At 43.2% G+C, this 24,661-nt stretch overlaps 1 long non-coding RNA gene across 1 annotated transcript; it reads left to right on the top strand.

The window, feature by feature from the left end:
• The first annotated feature begins 75 nt into the window (after positions 1–75).
• On the top strand, positions 76–23,786 carry LOC116794503. Its single transcript, XR_004359815.1, has 4 exons — positions 76–163; positions 680–727; positions 5,275–5,388; positions 23,685–23,786. It is a non-coding gene; the product is annotated as an uncharacterized LOC116794503 (long non-coding RNA).
• The last annotated feature ends 875 nt before the right edge of the window (positions 23,787–24,661 follow it).

Raw genomic sequence — 24,661 nt, 5'->3', positions numbered from 1 at the left:
CACAAAAGTTATTAGAACTTCACAAAAGTTATTAGAAGTTATTAGGGAAAATCTTTCTCTTTGGAAGTCCATCACTGAAATGCTGAGGCTAAGCAACTTCCCTGAGTTAGCTGTTAACAATCTACAAATGACAATTAATTGACAACTGCTGGCAGCTCTCTGGGTGAGGATCTGTTGCACAAGACAGATGTCTTTATTTGGAGTTGTGTTATGGGAAAGATGGGTTATGCTCCTACAAGCCACCCATTAGTTCAGCTGCTCAAACAAATAATTTTCTTGATTCACTGTAATACTTAAGACAACAGGAAGCCCTTTAGTTCTTAGAGGAAAAAATGTTACAGTTTTATATAAAATTTTTTTGGTATCATAAAAGATCGACATTCATCAGTTACTTCTTCATAGTTATGAGTTGCTGTTGCTGTCATTTTAATGTTAGATGTTGCCATAGAAAGAGAAGATACAATATTTCTTTCCGGTTTTGCTTTGTTTTAGTAAACTGTGAGTCATGATTTAAGTTTCTGCATTAGGGTTTATTTCTGTCTCCCAGTGGGATAATACAATCCACAATATCTCCTATTGCTTTCATTTTTAAGAGAGGATGGATGAACCAGCTCACCTGTATGTCCTGAATGAAGTTAATTTAAATGCATATTTTGACTGTTATTTTTTTCTTTAATAGGAAAAGGATATTATTTAGGATGAGAACCAAAGATGAGAAATCCCAAAGGTGAGTTTCTTACTGTACAAATTCCCAGGCAATAAATGAATGAATATCCTTTAAATGAGGTGAATTTTAATCCTTCTGTGGATTAAGTGCCCCTGGACTGGCTGTGAGACTGAAAAGGGCTCCTCTCCCCTTCATCTCATGAAATCTCCTGTAATAACTGAGTGGGGATCACTGGATGGGCTTTAACACATCTTGAATGCATTTGATAGCCCATATGTTTTAAATTTGCTCATGTAGCCATATGTTGAAAACTTCCCCCAAATGCTGCTACTTCTTATTTTTAGGGCTGTTTTGAAGTTCTAAGAAAATGACAGTCTAATGGTGTGACCCCTTCACTCCAGACTGTGCCAAACATATTGCAGGCAGTCACTCCGTGGTGACCCTGGGGAAGTGGGAAGTGTAGGAGTGAACATTAATAGCAGAGAGAAGCTTGGCAAGTGACTGCAGGCAGGGAAATGAAGGTAAGTGTTTGGGAGATGCTGTGACTATTGTCTTTTAAGTTAATCAAAGTTTCCTGCTTTGTTTCCAGTTATTATCATTGTTTCCTCGTGTTTTCTGAGCATCTCCCCACTCAGAGGGGCTGGGCTTTTTTTTAGAAAACTTTTTTATTTTTTTTTCCCCAGATGTAGTTATTTTTCTCCAGCAAAATCAGGTCCTTGTTAGTTTAAAATCATAAATTTTGAGCTTAATGATTAAATGAAAAGCTGTGTTTAGATTTGAACCCTGAGATATGCACATATTTTGTAGGTGTCTATTCTGAAGTAAGAATGACCCCTCGTAGGAGGATTCATATTTCTCATTTTCATCATTGCCAAACCACTCATCACCCCTCTGAGCAGGCAGGGGCCTGACTCTGCCCCACCAAGAGCCTCCTTAGAGCAGACCTGGCCCAAGCTCTGTGGATTTTTGCTTTCCCACAGAGAAGTAAGTGCACATTTTTCATTCTTCTACCACTGACATGCTTGGAACAACCTAAAATCCTCACCTGCTGAGTTTACTTCCCTCAAGCATCAGAAAACCTCCCTTCCCCATTCCTTTGAAGAAGTGAAACCAGAATTTCTTTCTCCTTACCACTAGTTTGTTTGTTTTGTCTTTTGTTTTTCCAAATTGCCTCATGCTATCAGAGAAATGTCTTTGGGCTGTCAGGGTAACACTGTCTTGGGCATTAGCTCTTTGCAAATGTCCTGTAAGGGTTTGTTACCCAAAAAAAAAAAGTCTTTTAAGAAGTGAAAAGTGAAACAGGTTATAATACAGGACTTTATTAGGTGTATATAATAATAATAATAGTAATAACAATAATAATAATACAATGTATTATTGTAGCCCATCTAGACAAAGAGGTTCCTTTCCCTTTTCTTGGTAATCATTGTGCAAGACTTTTCATTCAGAAAGGAAGGATATTTTAACTGAGAATCAAACTGTAATCTCTCTGTGTAAAATGTTGCAGATCATTAACATACAACCCCCTTCTTATGCTCACCCCTACAATTTTATATATTCATCTTTAGGACTCACTCATGCCCTTGCATGTATTAAGTCTTTTTCTGTAGAAATGGTTAGATTATGGACCTCTTTTAAGTTCATCACCTTCCTTTTGAACAAGGGAGATGTGAGTTGAAACTCATAAATTATCAATGGCTGCTTCCAAAGTGGCATTCACTGGTGAGCCAGGCTGGACCAAATGCAAGACAAAGAGACAAATAGGTGGTAGGAGCTCCCTCCCACACCTGCATGTGCTTGCAATGGGTATCAAGAGCAATAGCTGAAGATGAATGAATAATGCAAAATGGAAAGAATGTCTTTTCTTCTCCATTTTCTGCTCAAGAGCACATTATGTGCTCACATTGGCTGGGAAATGCCATTTTCCCCATCCCTTTGTGCAGGCAGGAAGCAACTTAAACTGAGACTGAAAGGCAGCAATCCAAAAGCGTGCAAAGGAAATCACTGTCTGGACTCAAATACATTAGAATATGAAACATGGCAATATAAAATGTCTAATCCCTCTATCAGTGCTGAGTCTTTAGTCTAAATGCTAAGTGGGAATGCTGTGGCCCAGCGTTTAGACTGAGCAACTTGAACCTGATAGAGGGATTAGCCATCTGATATGACAAAGAGAAATAGCCAGAGTTATTGAAGTTAACAGTAAGAAAAACTTTCTGCAGGGAGATGAAAAGCTTGTGCTTCTGAATTTAAACCAGTATTTCTCCAGGTCTGGGGTGAGAAAACATAAAATTGCAGAATGGTTTGGGTTGGAAGGGCCCTTAAAGATCATCCAGTGCCACCCCCTGCCATGGGCAGGGACACCTCCCACTAGCCCAGGTTGCTCCAAGCCCCGTCCAGCCTGGCCTTGGACACTTCCAGGGATCCAGGGGCAGCCACAGCTTCTCTGGGCAACCTGTGCCAGGGCCTCCCCACCCTCCCAGGGAAGGATTCCTTCCCAATATCCCATCTATCCCTGCCCTCTGGCAGTGGGAAGCCATTCCCCCTTGCCCTGTCACTCCAGGCCCTTGACAAAATTCAGCACAGACACAGCACCCAGCAGGCTCATGGCTTTGGTTCAAGTGGGGCATCAGCTGTGATGGAGATTAAACGAGGTTTAATGCAGCAACCAGTAAATAGTTGAGTGTTCTGTGCTCTCTGTGCCCTCTGCACTGACCCCAGAGTGCCAGCTCTCTGTTTGGTTTTGCGTCTGTCTGACTCAGGCAGTCTGAAGGTAATTTTTCAGCAGTGAGTTAGAGCCACCACAGCACAGTTAACAAACTGCCTTGATGCATCAAGGCCTCCAACGTGTTAAATATTTTGCAGTTTTTCTGCCAGAAACAAAGTTAATGTCAAAATACGGTTTTCGATGCTCGGGCACGTTCCAGACGCTCGCCACCAGACTGATACATTTGAACAGAGAAAATTCATTTAGAGAGCTGTTAGCAGAAATGTTTGGAAAACACGCTTGGTCTGTTATTTCCCATAGCAGAGGGAAGCTCTGCATGTTCTCCACTGCGCTGCTTGGTCCTGGCTGTCCCCACAGTACCCCAGGCCCAGGACCTGACCTCCCAGTTCTGGCAAAATAGGAAAGAATTTTACTTTTAAATTCAAGTCATGATTTATAATTTCCTTAGGCAACTCTAGGAGGCTTTCAGGGCTTTTCTAGGGTTAGCAGATTCAAAAAACCCAGAATCAAGTTATCTTCCATTTAACTGCATTAATATCAGTCAAGCCATGTAAAGGAGAGGTTTTATTGTTGGTTTAGATTTTTATGCTGTAAAGACACCCTTCAGAAGCCTCTAGCAAAGCAGGAATTGTTTCAGCCCCTGTCTGTCATTTGAGGGTCCATCCCTTGATGAAGCTCTGCCCAGTGATGGAGCCAAGGGTCACAACAACCTCACATCAGTGCTGTTCTCCCTCTGAGAGCTGGCTGTGGGTCTGAAGGTCTGCGAGTACCTTTGGAAATGAGGGCTCTGACCATAAGGGCAGAGCAAAACAAGAGGGAGCTGGAGGTGAGGCTGGAACCCTCCTTGCTCCTGTGAGGGATGGACAGCTGGGTGCAGCTGACTTGGCTGAGAATTGTTTAGAATTTCCTCTGCTGACCTGAAGGTAAGTTTTTTTTCTCAGTCTCAGATCTGAGGGAAAACCCAGTGAGAGAGGCTGTGCTGGGCATTCCATGATGGAATAAATATTGTTATGCAGCTCCTGAGCAGCACTTTTAGCCCCACGGAGAGTCTGAGCTGAGAACAACCCCCCAGAGAGCAGCTTTGATTTTAGACCTTGGAGAGGCTCTGCTGTGCAGCAGGAGCTCAGCTGGACCCAGAAGATGTTTTGCAGCAGCTGCTCACCCTGGGGGAGAGCTCTGCAGGTCCCCCCTGCTCGTGTGCTGTGAGGTTTGTTTGGGCTCTGGGAGCCCCCCACATCACGTCCTTCCCTGCTCCATCCCTGGAAAGGCTGCAGGAAGGTCCTTTAATGTCTCTGGCTCAGTTTACTCAGCCACAGGACGTGTCTAATGCCTCTTTGAGCAGGTTAACACTCAGCATCAGGAGTAACTTCTGCAGTGCCCTGTGATGAGCGGTGCCATGCAAGTGCCAAGTGTTTCTGTAATAAAGCACTTAATAACTAAGTGTGGCTCTCAGAGGGGAAAATCTGTGAGTAACTCTGCAGTGGAGAGGGCACTCAGTTCTGTATTGCTGTCACTGCTCACTGAATACCCTGGAGAGATGTTTGAAATGAGTGTGATATCTTCCAGGGAGATCAGGGTACTTCCAGAGGGATTTTGCTCGGAAACCTGTGAAGCTTCTCTTCCTATGGCTTTTGATGGCTTATATCTTTCTCTATTTCTGTCATAATCCTTCATTAGGTTTTGTCAAACTGTTCCAATTGCTATAGCAACCCTAATGAAAACTTGCTCCCTAAATAACCACACCAATTTTATCAGGTCAAAACCTGCCCTTTACAGGTAATTCGCTGCCTTTTCACTGCACTTTTTTTTCCTCTGAGTAGAGAGTTTGCAGTGAGAGGAGCCCAAAATTATTAACCCAAATATTTTTTTCTCTTTTCAGCTTAAACGAAGTGGTTTCTTTTAAAGTCCTGTACATTCAACTAATGTGTGTGGAAGGACACACCCTCTTGTTCCTGCCATGCTCTTGCTGGCTGACCTCTGTATTTAGAGCAAGGTAATGAAAGTTCATCATCATTACAAACCAGTGTGTGTAAGGTTTCTTTCAAATGCCCTATAAATCCAGGGAGAGGGTGTGGTGCGTGTTTTATGATAAAATTTCTACTATTTCATTGCAGTGAGATCTGATCTGGCTTGAATTCAAGCCTTCAACAAGGCAGCCCATATTGTATCTGCAGCACCCCAAAGCTCTCAGTCACTTCTTTCACATGGAAATCCAAGACCAAATTTTGCAGTACCTTTGTTGGCATAAGAGTGGGTCTATAATTGAATAGTAAATGTCTCTTTTGCCCCTTTCCTTCTGGAATAATATCTCCTGTGCAAGTAGGAGATTTTCTTCCACCTTCTGTCAGTGAATGAGCTCTTTACGTTGGTTATTTTAAAATAATTTGTTTAACTTTATGGATTGGGAGGAATAAGATGAAAATAAAAGATGAGTGGCAGGGTCTGCCCCAAGTTTCGGCTGTAGCCAAAGAGCATCAATAGATATTCCCCAGCCGGACAGAGATGAAATTATTCTCTTTTGGCTGGACAAAGAGGTTTTTTGCTAAACGAATGACTGAAGTCAAACCTATAAATGACAGCACCCTAATAATAAAAACACCATATTTCACAAGCTTCTAACAGAAAGCAGGGGATTGTAGAATGAATTCAGGAGCTGAAATAGTCTGCCTGGTGTGTATTAAGGTACTTTGAAAGGGTATTGTGAAACTTCCATTACATTTTCTTACATTTTACATGAGCAGAGGCCTTCCTATATTTCTCCACAAAAGGAAATGAAAAAACTTTTCCTCCTACTGGAGAAAAATGGTTAAACACCCCCTGAGACAGCACATAGGTCCCCAAATCAGAAAAGTGCCCAATAAGCACAATGCTAAGGAATCTGCCTAAAGGACTCTTTTCCTTTTGCTGGCAGACCCCCACCAATTCCAGCACAGGGTTCATTAGGGATGGAATCTTTGAAGATATTCAAGGAGTAGAATGGAGGCAGATTACCAAATTTTGCTAATACTCAGTGCAAGTTTCATGCTTCATGGTCTTCTCTGCTGGTTCCTGTGCTGTTCTCCTGTGGGTCTTGCTCCTTTGGTACGTTGTGTTCATTGTGTGCCCTCTGACCCCTACACTGGGAAAAGACTCCCAGTGGTTTGGGAACGGCCTCAGGTTTCACCAGGGGATGTTCAGGTTGGATACTAGAAAACTCTTCACTGAAAGAGTGATTGATCATTGGAACAGGCTGCCTGGGGAATTGGTGGGGTCACCATCCCTGGAAGAGTTCAAAACATGAGTAGAAGTGGCACTTTGCACGGGGGTATTCGGTCAAAGGTCGGATTTGATGATCTTGGAGGTCTTTTCCAACCTTAAGGATTCTGTGATTCACTTACCCAGAGGATGGCCTGACCCAAATGTCATTGCTGTCCTCTGTAGAGTCTCACCCCGTGCTCTCAAACAGCCACGAGGAGTTTGGGAGGGAGGAGCAACACTCACTTTATAATGGTGAAGTGAATCAGAAGGCAGCAGGACTCAACAGCAGAAGTGCTGTGGGGCTGGAGAAACAAGGGGTGTTGGTAACCTGAGGAGTGTCTTCCCTGGCTGCAAGAACCCCCCCAGCTGAGAACCTTGATGAAGCTGCCTCTGGCAATGCCCTCACTCCCCTGCAGCTCTTTCCAATTTCTTCCACTGTCCAACGAGATTTCCATCACCCACCCACACATCTTGTGTTAAACCAGCACACGGGGCTTTCTGGAGAGCAAGATTTGTGTTGCCTGGGGGACACACCCTGTAAATACCATCCAGACAAAGCCTGACTCTGCTGGAAGTGGTGTGTTGGTGGGAAGATGGTGTAGGTGAGTTATATGTATTTTGTAGAAGTCAGCAGTTCAAGAATTGCCACAAGCATTGTTATTTTACACTGCAGACTGGTAGCAACCCATCAAATGAAAGGGGGAGGCTGGAGGCAGGTGTGCTGAGAATTCTCTGGGAGACAGCAGCTGCAGAGAGAAAGGTCTGCAAGGCAAAGTCAGGAGAATCGTGTCTGAAATCAAAGCAGGGTCTGATTAAAGTGGGAATATTTTGATGCTGGGGGAATTTAGTGTAGGAAATTACAGAAAGCCGAAAAAGATCTCTAGAAGCAACGTACAGATTCAAATGGTGCTGCTTTAGTGACTGGAAAACATGGTCTGCAATGAAAGCAGAGGCTGATTCCCACCTCAGCAGCAGGGCAGTGCAGCAGTGATTGGCATGGTTAAGCCAAACTTCAAAATTCCTCTCAGAAAAACACTGTCCTAAATTCTTTTTTCCTATACTCATGTGTTCAATTAGAAGTCTGTTCACTAAATACTTTATAATAATCTCATGTCACCTCAGAGTCTTACAGGAACATGCTGGTACTCAGGAACTTTGCTTCCCTGTGTTACAGGATTTTGATTCCTTTTGTAGGTTCCTTGAGCTTATTATACATTTAATAAGCTGCTGTGGCCCACTACATCATCTGGAATCTCTGCAGTGAGCAAATGCTGCTCTGCTTTAGCTTCTGCTGATCATGACAACCAACCCACTCACATTATTTAGATCACTAATCCCACAAAATAACTCAGTGTCACTCTCTAAAGCAGATAAAAGCCCCAAAACAAAACTCTCTTCTGAAACGTAACGTCAATCACAGAGAACAGTTATACATTAAATGTTGGCTGCAGGGAAGGAAAAAGCCCAAACCTCTCAATTTCACTCAGAAAAATCTCTTTAGTTGTGAGTTTTCACCAAATGCTGTCGAATTCAATACGTTCAGGAAGGTAAATTACCATTTACTTGTAATAATTCTGCTACACACAGCACTTAAAGCTTCCTCAGCCTGTGCCCACCTCAGCCAGGAAGAGGGGGGAGCATTTCCAAGCCAGAAAACAGTATCTTCTTCCACCCAGTATTATTTTCTGAGAAAGAGGAATTGAGACATCTCCAATATTGAAGATTGCTTGAAAATAAATGTTTTGCTGGCTGTAAGAATTCCTTTGAGATTTTCCCCTTGCCAAAGCCCATTTACATTTCTAGTCTTATTTAACTAGCATTTTTCCCACATCTGTTGCAGGAAATTAGGGGTTCATGTTCTGGAAATTGTGTTTCAGGAGATAACTTCTGGAACTAGGAACATCTCGCCAGGAAGGAGAGTTCTCCCCTGCACACCCTCTGTCTCTCCAGGAATCCTTTGGGAGGTAAAAGCTGTCTGGGGGCAAGTTTCTCAGCAGCAGCATTTTGGGGAACTTGTGTTTAGCTTCTTTCTTCTTCTTAAGTGGCAGCAGCTGAGCACAGATGTCTGGATTGGCAGCAATTCTGAACCCAATTAACCCAGTTAATGGCACCAGAGCCCTTCATGAAGTGAGGGATTATTGCAAGCAGACGTGGCACAGCCACTCACCCCTGTCGTGTGCCCTGGTGTCACCCAGAAAATGAGTGGAGGTAGGAGCAACCAAGTGATTAGCTGTTATAATATTGTTAATTAAGCACCAGTAGGAAGTTTGCCACTGAAATAGAACTAATCTCCATCTATTTCTCTCTCCCATGTTTGGCACTGTGTTATTAGATCACATGAAACAGTCTCAGTCCAGTCTCTGGGTAACAACTTTGTAGGAAGGTGTGAACATGAAGCAAGGTGAGATGTGGGAGGTGTAACCCTGCCATGGGGCATTCACTGAAGTGAATGTGTGGCAGATTCAGATCAAACAGCTGCAGGATTTCACTGGGGTCACCCATTCCTGCCTCCCTGTGATGGTGGGCTGTGTGTGTTTTTGATCAGGACACTGAGCTGGAGCAGCCAGGAGCTGTAACCTGCCTGGACTGCACAACTCCAGGTGTGCTGGTTGGTAAGATTGCACATAAAAACAGTCATTGCAAAGTGCTGAATGGTTTCTCAGCTTCACAAGGACTGCACAAACCAAGGAAATGCAAATAGCTGATTTTTTAGGTAGGTCTTCCTACCTAAATCCCTTCTCTCTCTTCTATCTGTTTAAGAGCAGCCTCAGCTCATGTGTGTTCCTGGTGGACCCATGCTGTTCTACACAAGTGGTTTGTATCATTTCCCCCAAATTAACCAGCTCAGGACTCCTGCCACCCTATTCACTAGTTCAGTTTCTCCCTTGAGTTAAACTCCTCTTTTCTGGGCTGTGCCATGAGGCCCACGTTGCTGAGGGTTAACCTGAGCAGCAGAGTGCTGTGGGAAATGGCACAGTCGGGGAGCAGAGCTGCTGCTGCAGAAAGAAATGCTAAAGCCGTGTTTCAGAGGAGATTTTAAGAAAACTACAGATAATATCCTGGCCTGTGTTATCCACTCAGATAAAATTGAGTGTAATTCTACTCCTATCACTACACCACTAAATGTATTTAAAGGAAGAGATTTATTTCCCCTCCTATTATCCTTCTTTTCTCCTTTCCTCTTGCACTCTGTGCTACTTAGGAGTCCAAAATGAATAGTTGAGCAAGAAACTTCTGCACTTCCCCTGTCATCTCTGGGAAATTTCTGGGCTAATGTTCATGTATTTCAGTGCTCTCTTCCTTCCCTCTGCTATTATGCTTCAGGACTTCAGAGACCCGTTTTGTAGGCAGGCTTTAAAGGTTACTCCCTTTAGTACCGTAATACCTCTTACTCGAAGGTTATTCTGCCATTTTTTCCCTCAGAAGTCTTCACTTTTTGTTTTCAATGACAAATGTCTCTTCCTGCCTTTTTGAAGAGAGCTCCTCCTTTCACACTGCTTTTGTTTTTGATCACAATGAACTGCAGCAATTATTACCAATTCTTTAGGTGCTGTGCTGACTGGCAATGAGTGGTGGCCATGGACATGTAGGTCTTTCTACATCTTCATCAAAATTCAAGGCCAAGTCTAGGCTTGGTCCTCTTCTTGGTATTTTGAGTTAATTTTGGGGGAATAACTGAGAAATTGAGCCTTGTCAGGACAATAATGCTCATTATGTAAATTCTAATCCAGAAGAGGCAGCATCATTTGGATTTTGAGTTGACAATTGTCTCTGATTCTCTGCCTTCAGGACAGCATGACCCATCTCCTGCTGAGCTGAGGTCTCAATATCACTTATCCCCCTGAAAAGGGCAGAATGTAATGAATTTAATACTTGAATTCATGATTTCTTGCTTAGTTACATATGTCATGAAGGAAAAGCAATAACATCACATGATTTATGTAACTAACTGACAGTCCAAATTTTAAGGCTTGAACATTGAATATTCATGCCATGTTTATGTGAGCTATTACCTACTGGTGGGGGGAATGTCAAGAATAAATTCAACATCTTCTCTCGAACATTTAGGCAAATAAATTATTGGTTAGTCTGAATACTTGTCTGGGTTTTACAATTAAATCTAGGTGTGATTGTGCACAGGTAGCGGTTGTGCACAGGCACAAAATGTGCTTTAGGAGGGGAAAGAATTAACTATTGAAGCAAAATACCTTCACTTCCTCAGGGAACAGTGGAAATGCATTTCCCCTTGTACCCACTACAAAATATCCCTGGGACAAAAGGAGAGCCTTTTCTCCAGAAGGGCAAATACTTGGGAACCTGAGGAAGAAATGCCTTCCCCGTGGCAAATGTAGAGCAGCACTTAAAAAGGGCTGTCTGCTGAAATAAGGAGATTTGCAGAATAAAGAGCAAATGCATTTTCTCATTACCTGGGATGAAAAGGCACTAAGATTTTCATTTTCAATTGAATGTGATAAATTCCTCTTTCTAAGAAATAATCTATAAATTGAAAAGATTTATAAATTCCTCTAAAACTCACATTTTCCCATAATATGCCAGGCAAGAGGAGAGGCAGGTGAGCTGCTCTTTCATGTCCACCTTTGTGCACGGAGTCTTGCAGTAGTGCAGGAGTGAGATGCAGCATCTAATGAAGTTAATAAGAACATTTCAACTTTGGGCAATCTCTGATTTATTTTTATTAATTTTAAGCTTATTCTGTCCCACATGTTAGGAAGGGATTTACACTAATCTGACAAGTACTGAATGATCTGGTTTAAATCACTGGCTGCTGCTAGAATGTTTGGAAGGCAGACAAACCATGTCAGCTTTGTTATGTAATGGAATTCAAAGACTGGAATTTAGGCAAAGTCCCAACACTTTTGTTGAGATTTTTTTTTTTAAGTTTACAAAGACAACTACCCCTCTGTCTGTCTGCATGTGAAAACAGTGCAAAGGCCTTTCCTCCTCAGCAATGCCACTCTGAGCCATGACATTGAAGACAACTGCTTTATTTAATTTTTTTATTTACTTATTATTTTTATTTCTTTCTTTCAAGTGTTCAAAAAACAAGCAGACATGGCTCTTTGCCATATGGTTTAGTGGGCATGGGAGTGTTTGGTCAAAGGTTGGACTTGATGATCTGGGAGGAATTAAGGAGGATAAACACCTTTTGAACACTATATATATATATATGTGTGTGTGTGTATATATATATATGTTTGGTAAATAGAATCTGTCCCGAGATAGCCATTTCTTCCTTGTCCATCTGAGGGATGTTACTTCAGGTTTGAATCAATAAGGCTTCATTTCAGCTCTCCAGCCTTTAGCTTGGAGTGAGGACATGGAGAAAATGCAAGTTTCCTGGCCAGCTTGTGTGTTGTTTTTCCTTGGTCTGTGTGTTTTCACCTGGGTGTTTGCACTGCAGGAACACAGCAGAGTATCGTGTTTTTTGGAGAAGTTATGGAGATATTTGGTAGTATAACCTAAAGAAACCATCTGTGAGTGACTTGGACTTGTAGCTTCAGTGTCCTCAAAAGCTGTGAATAATTACCTTTCTTACTGCACTTGAAGGGTTGGTACTCTTTGTCCCAGTCTCTACCTTCTTTTAGGAAAAAAAACCCGGTTTCTTACATCTCACCAGCAAGGTTTTCCATTCCTGGTGCCATATTGCATCATTCTCTTTGAGCTTGTAATGAACGTCTGTTCCTTTGTCTCATTCTCCCTCTTTGCTCTTCCCCCTGTTCCAGTGTTTGATTACCAGGGACTGAATCTGTGAAGTGTATTTAAATGCTTAAACCCTTTTTAAGCACCTGACTGACTTTGGTTGTTTTTTTTTTTCTCTACTGTGATTAGGATACAGGCCCGAGTGATTAATCTGTCTTCTTGAATAATGACAAAAACGTTGCATCAGCAGGAGAGGATCTAACCTTTGAAAAATTCCCCTGGGATCATCCCTTTCTGCTGGGGATTTCACTGCCAGTCAGAGCAGTTAATAAAAAAGGGAAAGCCAACAACACTGCCAGAAGTTTTTGCCACATGGAAGTCAGAGAATCAGTGAGATGCTGTCAAATGTAATGTATGGCATTATTAATATGAGGAATTTCAGATCAAAACGGGGCTTACTGTCCCAGGGACTGGGTCATGTGGAAGTGGCTGAGGAAACGGGGAGTCTTCAAGTGGAACTTGCAGAGGAGAGAGCTCGGGCAGACTTTGCAAAGTCATTAATCTTAGTATTTCAGGGGGATGAGAGAGTGAAAGGCAGGAGAGGAGATGCTCCAGCTGTAACGCTGAGTGTGGATCAACCTTTGGCCTCTGAGCTCTGCGAGATGTGGGAAGCTTTTTCCTCCTGGTGGGCAACGTGGGTGCCTGGGCAATGCAGGGAGTGGGGAAGGAGCCCAGCCAGCTGCCCATCTTGGCTGCCTGCAGCACTGAGGCACCGTCACCACGAAGGACCATCTCAGCCTTTCCCCGGTGCTTTTTGCCCTCTTTTGTGAAATGTCACAGTGTGAGAGCAGTGGTTCCAACCCTGCAGGGACCCACAGTGCCTGGGAAGAATTCATTATGCAGTCATCATGTTTTCATGCAGGCCCAGACTGTTTATTTGTTTAAATATTTGTCTTGTTTGTTTCGTGTAAATGATCCCAACCCTTGTTATCTAAACATGCTGTGTAAATTCATCTGGTGCAGCTGCTGGGAGAGGAGGCAGCTCAGGGAAATATCCACCAGGCACCCTGAGCCCCCACATGGCTTGGTAACCTAAGGAAGCTCTTCAGCATCTTCTGTTGAGTGCACAAATTGTTTGACAAATCCCATCTTACTGTCCATGAATTATCCACAGAAAAAGTTGCTTTTTAAGTATTGGTTAGCTTTAAATAATTTCTCAAAGCTGTACAGGTTTTCTTGTGGATGTTTCATGCCAAGATCTTTCTTTGAGAGCAGAAGGGACCTGATGGGCTCCTGGTGATCCCTCGTTCCTTGACTGATCATAACCCTTGGAAGCAAATTTCTGCTGCACATATTTGGCTTCAGGAATTTTTTGCATGAGTGTTCCCAAGTTCCTTGGGCAGGTCTACAGGAGTCCCTGGTACTCTGGGGACCCCCAGTGCCCTGTGGCCCTGGACTCTTGCTTTGGTCCAGCTTTGGGACTGTGACTGGGTGGGGAGTTCCTGCCTGGAGACCTCCCAGGGGATAAAGGGCTGAGAAGGAAAAGTGCAAAACTTGGTAACAGCTTTGCTTAGATAAGCTCAGCAAATAATTTTAAAGCAAAATTGATTCTCATTCTGCTGTATTAGAGGTTTGGCTTTTTATTTAATTTAATTGTCTTACATTAAGGGCAGCTAAAACACAAAAAAGGATGGTTCAGGTAAGGTTTGCTGCTTCCTTGTGACTTTTGCAAGGAGCAGGATTGCTGTACCACAGCAGAGGAGGGAAGGGCAGGTAATGGAGTCATCAACAACACGAATCTCCATCCACTTTTACCTCTAATAGTTTTTTGGGTTGTTTTTCTTTTTTGGCAGCAATACCTGTAGGTTTTAGTTGGCCATCAGGTTTGGTTTGGCTGTTTTGTTTTTTTTTTGATGGACCAGATTTTCTTTCTGTAATTGTCTCACTGTCCCAGCAGTATTAACTGGTCAACAACAACTTTATTTTCTCTCATTATGAGCAGGCAGGAAGCTCTGTGACAAAATACTCATCTGGAAAAACCCTTTGACACCACAACGTGGATTCATCCCATGAACACTGTGCCCTTTCCCTCGCCCTTCCCTTCCCTCTGTCCTTCTCACCATTGTGTCTCTGACCACTCTCTATAACTGAGCTGTAAAACAGGGGAAGATTCTTTTTTCCAGGTAAAATGAAGTGGAGTCTTCCTCTCTAGATTCCATGGAATCGTTACTTTAATATTTTGTATTTCATACAGATAATCTCTCAGCAGCAGAAGGGCACTGCCACAAGGTCCACCTGTGTCCTTGGCCATTTTCCTGAACTCCCTCATTGCGAGGGGTCATTTCCAAGACACCAGGAAAAGCCCCTTTTCCTGCTGGAAGTTTTCCCAGCTCTCTAATTGGTGTTTCTTTTTTTCCTCATTACATGTCATGGGCTGTTCATCAAGTCCTGCCTGAACTGCAAAGTGATCTTGAAATGTCTCAGCCACTCTCAGGCAGCGTGCCCTGGTACCAGGGGAAATCAGGGGCTATTTGCTTCCTCAGATAGTTTCCCTCATAATGTAATTGTGCAGCTTTTCAACAAGGATTTAAAATACTGGTTGACACGGCAGGGAAGGTCTGTTCTGCTTCTCATCCTGGTGTCTTTAGGGGTTGCTGTGTTCCTCACAAGTCTAAACTTTCAAGCAGTGAGATTGTAAAGCTCCTCGTGCTAATAATATTTGTCTTATAACACTGCATTATAAAAAAGTAAGAGTGAAATGTCATTGCAGCTGAGAAAGGTTGTACCTGGAAGATTGGTTCTGCTGTGCAGCCAAAATACCTACTGTTCTTTATGGTGTAAGGCCACGTAACTAAAATCTGAAGTGGTGCATTGCATTAGATTTCCTCGAGATAAAAATCATCCAGTGCTCTTCCTGTGATGTCTTTATTTCAGTAGCATCAGAGCATCAAAATATTACTGCCTACTGATCATCTGAGAGAAAACAGCCAGCATGCCTTGAGTGAGACAATATTGGGTGCATAAAAATGTTCCTATTTTCAGTAAACCCTGCCAGCGGTGGAGACACTGATTTGGTTACTTTAAACTTGCCTTGCACCGTTTGATTACAGAAAGGCTTTGGCAGCAGAATTACAAGGACTTATTCAGGTGACCTGCTCTGAGTGTTTTTAGTTAAAGCCAAAGGGGATGGAGACCCTGTCCTTCAAAGTGTGGTGTCACTCTGCTGTGGGAGTGAACTCACCTGCCTGGTTTGGTGTCAAAATCACCTGGATGATGGACAAACACACTGGGGCACTCAGGGCTGTGTTTGAGCTCTGGGAGGGCAGAAACAAGGCCACACCAGGATCTCAGCACCATGCAGACAGCCATGACCATACACTTCTTCACAAGGACTTTTTACAAGGACGTGCAGTGATAGGACAAGGGGGAATAGCTTTAAACTAAAAGAGGAGAGATTTAGATTAGACATGGGGAAGAAATTCTGCCCTGTGAGGGTGGTGAGGCCCTGGTTGCCCAGAGAAGCTGTGGCTGCCCCATCAATGGAAATATTTAAGGCCAGGTTGGGTGGGGATTGGAGCAACCTGGGATAGTGGAAGATTTCCTTGCCATGGCAGAGCGAGGGGAACTAGATGGTCTTTAAGGACCCTTCTAACCCAAATCATTCTAGAATTCTATGATTCCCTGAGAAAAAGAGATTGCCTGAAGTCCATGATCTGGGATCTCGTTAAAATATGTCTGTTTTCTCAGCTCCCAGGCTGCCAAGTGTGTCTAAAGAACTGTGGAGATCCCTCCCTGAAAGCTGTGCCCCCCTCACTGCTCTGCAGAGTTATAATGACATTCTGCCCAGAAATGACTAACCAGCAACAGTCCATCCATCCCCCTCCTGAATCCCAAATGGAGAGCACTGCCTTGTCCCATCCCATTCAGCCACGGTGAGGCACAGTGTGAGATGTCAGGCTGCACATCCCCCTCGTGACTGCTGAGATCTGTGTTAAAAAGGGGGATTTAAAACAGGCATTGCTTAATCCTTTGGTAAATATTGGAGCCATGGAAATATCTGCAGTGTATCTTTATGCACATGGAGGATAATGATCAGAAAGGACAGGGATGCTTTTTTTTTTTTCTTGGATTTCTGGAAATTCTGACCAACAAGCCCAGTGTGGAACAATTAAGGTTTTTGCAGTTGATTGTGCTCAATTGCAAGAAATGGAGAGGAGGTGTTTTCACTCCAAAGGTACAGTAATATCCCACTGGGGTATCCTGCCCTCTGAGCAGCTCTGGATCTGTGCTGTTACAGTCCCAGCACTTCCCAGAGCTGCAACAGGTGATGAGCAGCCTCTGTTTGTCAGAAGAAGAGACAAATTGCAGGATTTTTTCAAATCCCTCCAATATATCTGTGAGCATGAATGACACTGCTGTTATCTCACTGGGTGTTAGAAGAGCTACCTTTTTTTGTACCTTTTGATTTTCAGCTGTATCTCTTCATTTGAGCAGAGAGCTGTTTCCCCCACAACACTGTGCAGAGATAAACCCTCTGTTTGGGTCTGTGTGGGTCTGGGAGGTGCAGCTGGTGCTGGGAGCCTTTTCTTCCTTTGCAATGCATCATTTCTGTCTTTCTCTGGAGAGGTGCCTATTTAAAATCTGCATTAAAATATGCTGTGCAGGCCACGGGCAGAGGAGAGAACAGACTGGCAGCTCCTGCTTGGAGGTAATGCTTGGAATACTGGGAAGGGAGGAGAAATGACATCTGTCATGGTGGGACCCCTGAACCAGTGTTTTCTGGGGAGGGCTGCTACGAGTGAGCAGGACACAGGAGTGGGCAGCTCCATGCACAGGCTGGGGTATGAGCTGGCCCGGTGGTCGCCCCCCGAATTAAAAAAAAATGGCAGGATTAAAAAAGGGAGCAGAATTAACAGCAGATCAAAATATCAGGTGGAGAATTAATCAAGGAAGGAAACTCTCTGAATTGATTACACTGAGCACAAATTCCACCTAGATGGCATTTTTGAAACCAGATGAGGAGATGAGCGTGGCGGGAATGTTAAAGTCATTTTTTTATGATTTATTTAGCAAGATCTGATCAGGCCAAAAGGGGAGGGGGAATGACACTGGCAAAGATGTTGTTCCTTGTTGGAGCCAGTGACAGCTTGGAAGCAAGTGACCTTTTGGCACTGGGGGTTAAAATATGAGCAGACAAAGTACAGCATCGGGTACTTGTTAGAGCTGCCACCGACCCCAAATCACATCCTCAGAACAAGCACAAGAGTTCAGCTTCCCCACCTCCCATAGCACAGCCTCGTGCCATGCTATAATCACATACAGCCCAGTAAAAATGACAGTCTGCTGGTTTTGTAAGTGTTGAATCCCAAGAAAATGCCATATTTAGATGTTATTTTAACAAACCTGGAGAATGCGGCCTCCAAACTGAAATGTAGCACTGGCTGCACAAACGTCCAAGTGGCTTTGCCATTTCCAAGCTGGGTTTGATTTATTGCAAGGGTACAAACCCAGCAGCACGTGTGTGTGTGTGTGTGTGTGGATTTGCAAAGAAGCCAGTAAGGACTGAAAAAAAAAAATCAATGAGAAGGAATTTAAACTGTTGCAATTATCATTTATGTTCCTTTGATTTCAAATCCATTAGCAGACACCGGGGAAGTAACAATTAGGTGCCAAGAGACTGAAGGACAGGTCAATTTAAGAATAAAGAGGTTGATTTTCCAGCAAAAGATATCAACAGAATCTCATTTAATTCAATTCAGACATTTCATTTTATTAGAGGTAGATTTGCTATGCTACATATCTCTGGTTATCCCTGCAAAGGCTCATTAAGGGCATTTTGCCATTAACTCTGTAAGGGAGGGTGAAATGGAAAATACAACACAAGAATGGCCTCTTGAAATTGTCTTTTAAACCTGAAACGTTTGATTTACAGATTCCAGGACGATTATCTATCCACACAGCAGCAAGGAATGCCCACCCAGCTGATGGATACAAACACTTGGGAAAGGATTCAAGAATGTGCTTTGGGTTTAAGTTAAATATCAGGAGATCAGGTGGGCTAATGCAGGGCAATCTCTGGGGCTGTGTGTCCTCCTGTGATACACTGAGGTCTCTGTGTAAAGAGAAATCTTGGACTGGATTGATCTGTAGATACAGGTAGTTTATATTGATATCTAGATATACATACACACAAAAATTCATATATATTTGGTGGTGGTGTTACTGCTGTGGTTCTCTGGCCAGTCCCACTCCCACACATCCCACTGGTGCTGGGAAAAGCTGGGGGGTCAGCACAGCCCTCCCCTTCAGCTCAGCCCTCCCTGGTGCTCACGTTCCTCCAGGGCTCAGCCCTGGGGGATGTTCTTACGCACTAAAAATGGTATTTTTATGTGCCATTTATTTCAGCTGTTTGTTCTTGTTGTCCTTATTTTCATTAATGAGGACACGGATATGGGCCCGTGTGCCATGACTTACTGTGCTGAATTCAAAGTGAAATGGGAACTTGGGAAGATAAAAGGCTTTCTAATGCTCTATCAGTCCTCCAGCTCGCTACTCCTCGTTCTATCTTAAGCTTTAAATATTTGCATTAAGATCCAGATTGCGAGTAACTGGCCTCAGAATAGCATATGAAACAGGAATTTTAAATGGAAATGTGGAGTGGAAAATGTGACATTCTGGAGCTGGGCTTATCTGAGCGTGCAGCAAAGATGCAGTTGTGTGCTAAGGCAGAGACTCTGCTCAGAGGACGTTCAGCAGGGCAAGCTGGATGCTTTTTTTCCTGCCTGGGAATTGCAGGCTGCCTTCCTGCCATCTTCCTTTCATAATGCATTTTAATCAAGTCACAGGATGGCGAATTTGCAGTCAATCCAAGCCAGGAATCTATAATCTCATCCAGAATTTATAAATAGAAACAATTTAATACTTCTGTGTAAATTTATGTCCACTATGTGGTCGGGATTTAACATGAAATGTGCTTTCTGTGCACCTGGATGGGAAGTGGATAAATGAAAGCTGCAGGAATGATTCAATTTGTTTGTCCTGGTCGTGTGGGGTGTGTTCATTGTGTTGATTGCTGTTCAAGGCAGGCCCATTAAGGACACCTTCTCTCACATTCTCCGTGGCAAAATCACATTAGTTGAAGCAGCTCACACACAAGTGGTGCTGTACCCTATATAACGAGGAAATAATTAAAGAACCAGACATTCCCATCAAAATATGGGAAAGAGGAGCCAAAGCTGTTGTGGTCTCTGCCCTTTGTTTCCATTTTTCCATGCGTGGGGTGTGCAGGCAGGGGCAAGTGCTGGTGTGACCATAAAGCACTGACACCATCACGGATCACAAACGAGGTGGGAACTGAAGGTGAGTGTGTTTGATAAACTCATTTAAATGACGAGGTGGAGATGAGGGTTTGCTTGCAGTGATGCTGGATGTGTCCTCCTGAGCAGGGGCCCCTTACACCAACTGGGAGGGGGTGCCCTGAGGGACAGGACTGGCCCAGGCTGTTGATGTCCACAGCTTGCATTTGCCATTGGAAAGATTTTGTCTGTGTGATGTTTGTGTTTATCAAACAATCCTGTGATAGGACCCAAAGGAATGGCTGGAGCTGTGTCAGGGAAGGTTCAGGCTGGACATTAGGAACTGGTTCTTCCCCCAGGGGTGGATGGGCACTGAGCAGGCTCCCCAGGGCAGTGGGCACAGCACCAAGGCTGCCAGAGCTCCAGAAACATTTGGACAGCACTCTGAGGGACAGGGGGGGGATTCTTGGGAATATTCTGTGCAGGGCCAGGAGCTGGACTTGATGATCCTGGTGGATCCCTTCCAAGTCAGGAGATTCTGTAATTCCAAGATTTTGTGTATGTCCATATTTCCAGTCCCTCCTTTGCTCCCTTGGGAGCTGGGGAGTGAGAGCTGCTGTCATAGAGCACCCACACTGCAGCCTCACAGAACAACAGGAACTTCTGAGGGCTGTGGGAAGAATAGAACATAACCAGGGAGTTCAAGGTCAAAATTAGGGCTGGGGATAAAGGACAGAAAAATCACAGTAAATAAAAGAACTGCTGACAGCAATGGGAAATGAATCATTTCATACAGCAGCTATTGCTGAGAGCTCTTCCAAAGGACTGGTGGAATTACTCACTTTGTGCTAATGCAAAGTTACCTTCCCAAGCCCTGGCAACTGCTGATAAGAGTAAGATCAGCACAACTCTCTGCTACCTGAATGGGCTCAAAGGAGATGTGGAATAGCAAAGAGATGTAGAACCTCCCATAAAACCTCATTCCAACCCCCTGTCATGGGCAGGGACACCTTCCACTAGCCCAGGTTGCTCCAAGCCCTGTCCAACCTGGCCTTGGACACTCCCAGGGATGGGGCAGCCACAGCTTTTTGGGCAAAATATTTATATAATGCAATTTAAGAATGAAAAAATACCATAGTGTGTAGGCAGAGCTGTATTTTTTAAAAGAAACACATACACTTAGAAAAAAAGCAACATTCAGACTAAAAGGCAAGTGCGAAGGAACTTTTCTTTTTACTCAAAATACTGTAGAGGTCTGAGGAATTTTCTTTGAGGTTATGTTGCCCTCTCCACATATAATCAAGGATTTATGAAATGAAGCAGGACTGGGGGCAGAGCTTTTGTTTCATACCTTCTTCTGGGCTCTCTTCATCTTTGTTCATGCCTCAGCAACCTTTTTTTTATTTAATTTTCCCAGAGCAGTTAAAGACAAAACACAGATTAGAGCCCTGAGAGCAGCTTTAAATGCAGCTGAAACCTGCACTTGAGTAACTGCACTGAGAGTAAAAATGTCCTGATTGAGGAGATTACTCCAAGTTTAACTAGACACCTGTGAAAAATATAGCTCCAGAGATGATAAATCAACAGTATTACTGCTGGTTATTATTAATTTAGGTCGTTGACCTTTAAAGAGGACTTTGCTACCTGAAGTTGGATGTTAGAAGGCTGGGCTGCTCCAAGAAAATGGGATTTGGAATGGTGTTGTATCACACACAGGAATTATTACACAGAAAAGTTTTAAAAGCATCCCTAAGGGACACTGATCTTTCCTCTTCTAACCAAAACTCCTCATCCATGGCTAGACCCCTCCCTTCCTGGACTGATTGAATTTATCTCCCTTTGCCATGACCTTGTCAAGGGTTCTGCAATGATAATGAGATTGTAGATACTTTCAAAGATAACATTAATTCAAAGATAGCTAATTAATTATTGATAAATTAATCCAGTATATCTCTCTGCACTGTGGGGCAACCCAGGCTGAGTTCCTTTGGTTTTCCATTGGGAATAGAGTGTGGTGGTCTCTCCAGAGTCTGCCCAAACTGCCTGTGCCCAGGGTTCATACCAAGTTTTCTTTTTTAGAAAATAAGTATTACAAGTTCCTAACCCTTGTATTTTTTTAAAAGTCACTTCTGTTTATTGTGCTCATAACCATCAGATCAACTACATCTGCATTTTGGGCTCAGAATAAAATCTATAAATTTATTTTCATTAAGAGGATTATTTTGTTCTTGTCCAAAACAATGCAGCAAAACATCACAATTACTCCCAGTGATCATTGTGAGTGTAGCCACTAATTAGTGACTGATTTGGGGAACAAAACAATCCACTTGGGAAACATGATAATTACCCACGTATTTCTTTGGGTCAGGCAGCCACGTTACATCAAACACTAGATTTATTATTCCATTTAAATAATTTTGAAATAATTAAAATTGTGTTGTGCATCTGACTGAGCAGATTCGAGATACAAAATCGTACATCTAAATTATGAATCAAGTGGAGCATTGCCCAAAAATACGAGAAGTGAAGTACTTTTCTCACTTTTGAGGCAAAAAGGAGGGAATCTGTGTTTTCTACATGACCATATTTCAATATAATTACCATTTTGTTTCTGTTTGTTTTCCTGTGCCTGAAAATGAGCTAAAATATAGGTGCAAGGAGTACTAGGACAATGTCACTACCTCTGCCTTGGTGGCTGTTTACCCTCAGCAGATGCTCACAGGAAGATCCAGGTGCTGCTGGGATGTCACATCCTGTGGGTGCAAAGAGCTGCATGTGCTGGATAAACAACTCCAACCTCTGCCCAGGGATCTGCTCCCCCTGGTAAGGGAGAGTTTATTCCCTAAACACCAAAACCTGGTAGGGTTACATCAGATATTTGACAGAATGATGTTCTGAATCACAGAGACCAATCTTTGACTGAACACCCCCATGCCCACTAAAACATCTCATGAGGTCCCAGATCTGCTCATTTTTGAGCAGTTCCAGGGATGGTGACTCCACCACTTCCCTGAGCATCCTGTTCCAATGCTCAACCACTCTTTCAGTGAAGAAATTTTTCCTAATATCCAACCTGAGTGACAGGATTGGTTAACCAGGCTAAACAAATCTTTTAAAAGTTTGTATAATGGGTATCTATTAGTGGTTTTTAGAACATAGGGGGGCACACAGCACCATCCACAGGAGCCAGCCTGCCTCTGTGGCAACAAATCCCACCTGTTTGCAGAAGACAAGCAGGGCAGAGGGATGGTGTGATGAGAGGCAAACCCCAGCAGAGCATCACTGATCCCACAGCTGGGTATTGTGTACCCCCAGCAGTGACCCCTGTGCTCCCAGGGGGGATCCAGAGGGAAGGCACAGCAGCATCTTTCTCTCATTTCTGTATTTTGATGGTTTCCCCCCCCCCCCCCCCCCCCCAGTCTGTAGAAATTCCACTTTGCTGCTGCTCTGCCTCTCCAGGGTTTTTGCTGACAGGACAGAATGCTGGTAGCAAACACATTATTCATTCTGATTGAATGCCTGGTAATTACGTTATATATTTTTCATTTCTCAAATTAAACCCCTTTACTATTAGGAACAGATGTTGAATTCGGGACTCTTGTTGACTGTTAGTGTGACACACACATGAAATGTTTTGAATGAGAAGGCTGATTGAATTTCAAATATGCTGATCACACCGGTGGAGTTGAAAATAATTGAAAGTGGGAATAGCTGAAATGCTTCCAGGGAGAGAAGACAGAGGTGGGGTTTGCTTTTCAAATTTCTGAGACCATAAATCATGTTAAATTCTGCAGACTAAATACAATCATTTACTGTATGTTACAACACCAAACATGAGACTTGCAGGGTTGTTACTTAGAGGTGGCAGGAGAAAGGAATTTTAAAAATAAAGCAAAAGTCTATTTTCAAATCAAGACTTCAGATATCACCCATGTGCTTGTAGGAGCTTGTTTGGGTGTTTGTTTTGTTTTTGTTTTTGTTTTTTTTTTTGTTAGCTTAGCAGTAAAATGACATGTTTCAGGAAATCTGCCCTTATTGCTCACCAAGGTGTCCAGGGTGAAGGCTGAGCTGATTTTTGCTGTCCTTTCACCTGCAGAAGGTCCCAAATCCCTTTCCAAACCTGGAGAAGGTGATGGCTTCACTCTGCAAGGGCTGGTGGTGAAAAGAAGTGAGGAAATTATTCCAAAGCACCCAGGTGAGGATCAAAATCTCCAGGCTGGAGGTAAGGGCAACCTATACCTGTTAAAAAAAGGAGATTTGGTTTGGCTTTTGTTTTTAGCTTCTGTGGACAGATTTGTCTGTACATGTATTTTGCACAGGAAAATAAACCCCTCCTCCATGTATTTATGAGGCAAATGTCCATTTTAATCACAATGGAAGATTTTGCAGCATTACATTTCCCAGTGACTCTGTTGCTGTGACCCCACTCTGCTGGACTGGTAACAACTCTGGAATGCTCCTTGGGACTGACAGATGGATTCTGCTCCCTGATGCCACAGGAGGTCTGGTATGAAGTCTGGAATAGCAGTTCCACCAGCCTATGATGTGGTTGTTTTCCAGCTGTGCAAAGGTGTTGAGTGTCTGTCGGTCCCTTTATATTAGAATTAACAAAATTCATGTGTTATATGTAGAGTTTTGTAACCTGATTTTGCAGGGTTTATTGCATACAAGGAATGAAAAATCTGAGTTTGGAAAGTAATACAGTAACAATTGCAATTAACCTCCACAACCCTCCAGGTAACCCCGGGGTTAAATCACCTTGCTTTTAATTAAGTTTAGTGGCCAAAAATACTGCTTTTCCTAAAACATTCTACTGCATTTCTTCTGCAACAAAATGCTTTAAAGCCTGAATGTTGGTGCCAGCTTGACCCCGTGTCAACTACTACAGGAAAAGGAAATCCAGGTTGAAAAAGCAGTTTCTGAGCAGGTACAACTTTCATTTGTTACAAACCACTTTGGTATATATGTGTACTTTCCTCTTACATCCGATGTAATTTACAGATTTATAACACTCCCTGAACTTCTCGAAACAAGAAAACTCCCACTGAGACAGTAAATTGTTGTTGCACTGAG

This window comes from Chiroxiphia lanceolata, chromosome 15, assembly GCF_009829145.1.
Source record: "Chiroxiphia lanceolata isolate bChiLan1 chromosome 15, bChiLan1.pri, whole genome shotgun sequence".
Lineage (NCBI taxonomy): Eukaryota > Metazoa > Chordata > Aves > Passeriformes > Pipridae > Chiroxiphia > Chiroxiphia lanceolata.
This window is presented reverse-complemented; position numbering and strand designations above follow the sequence as displayed.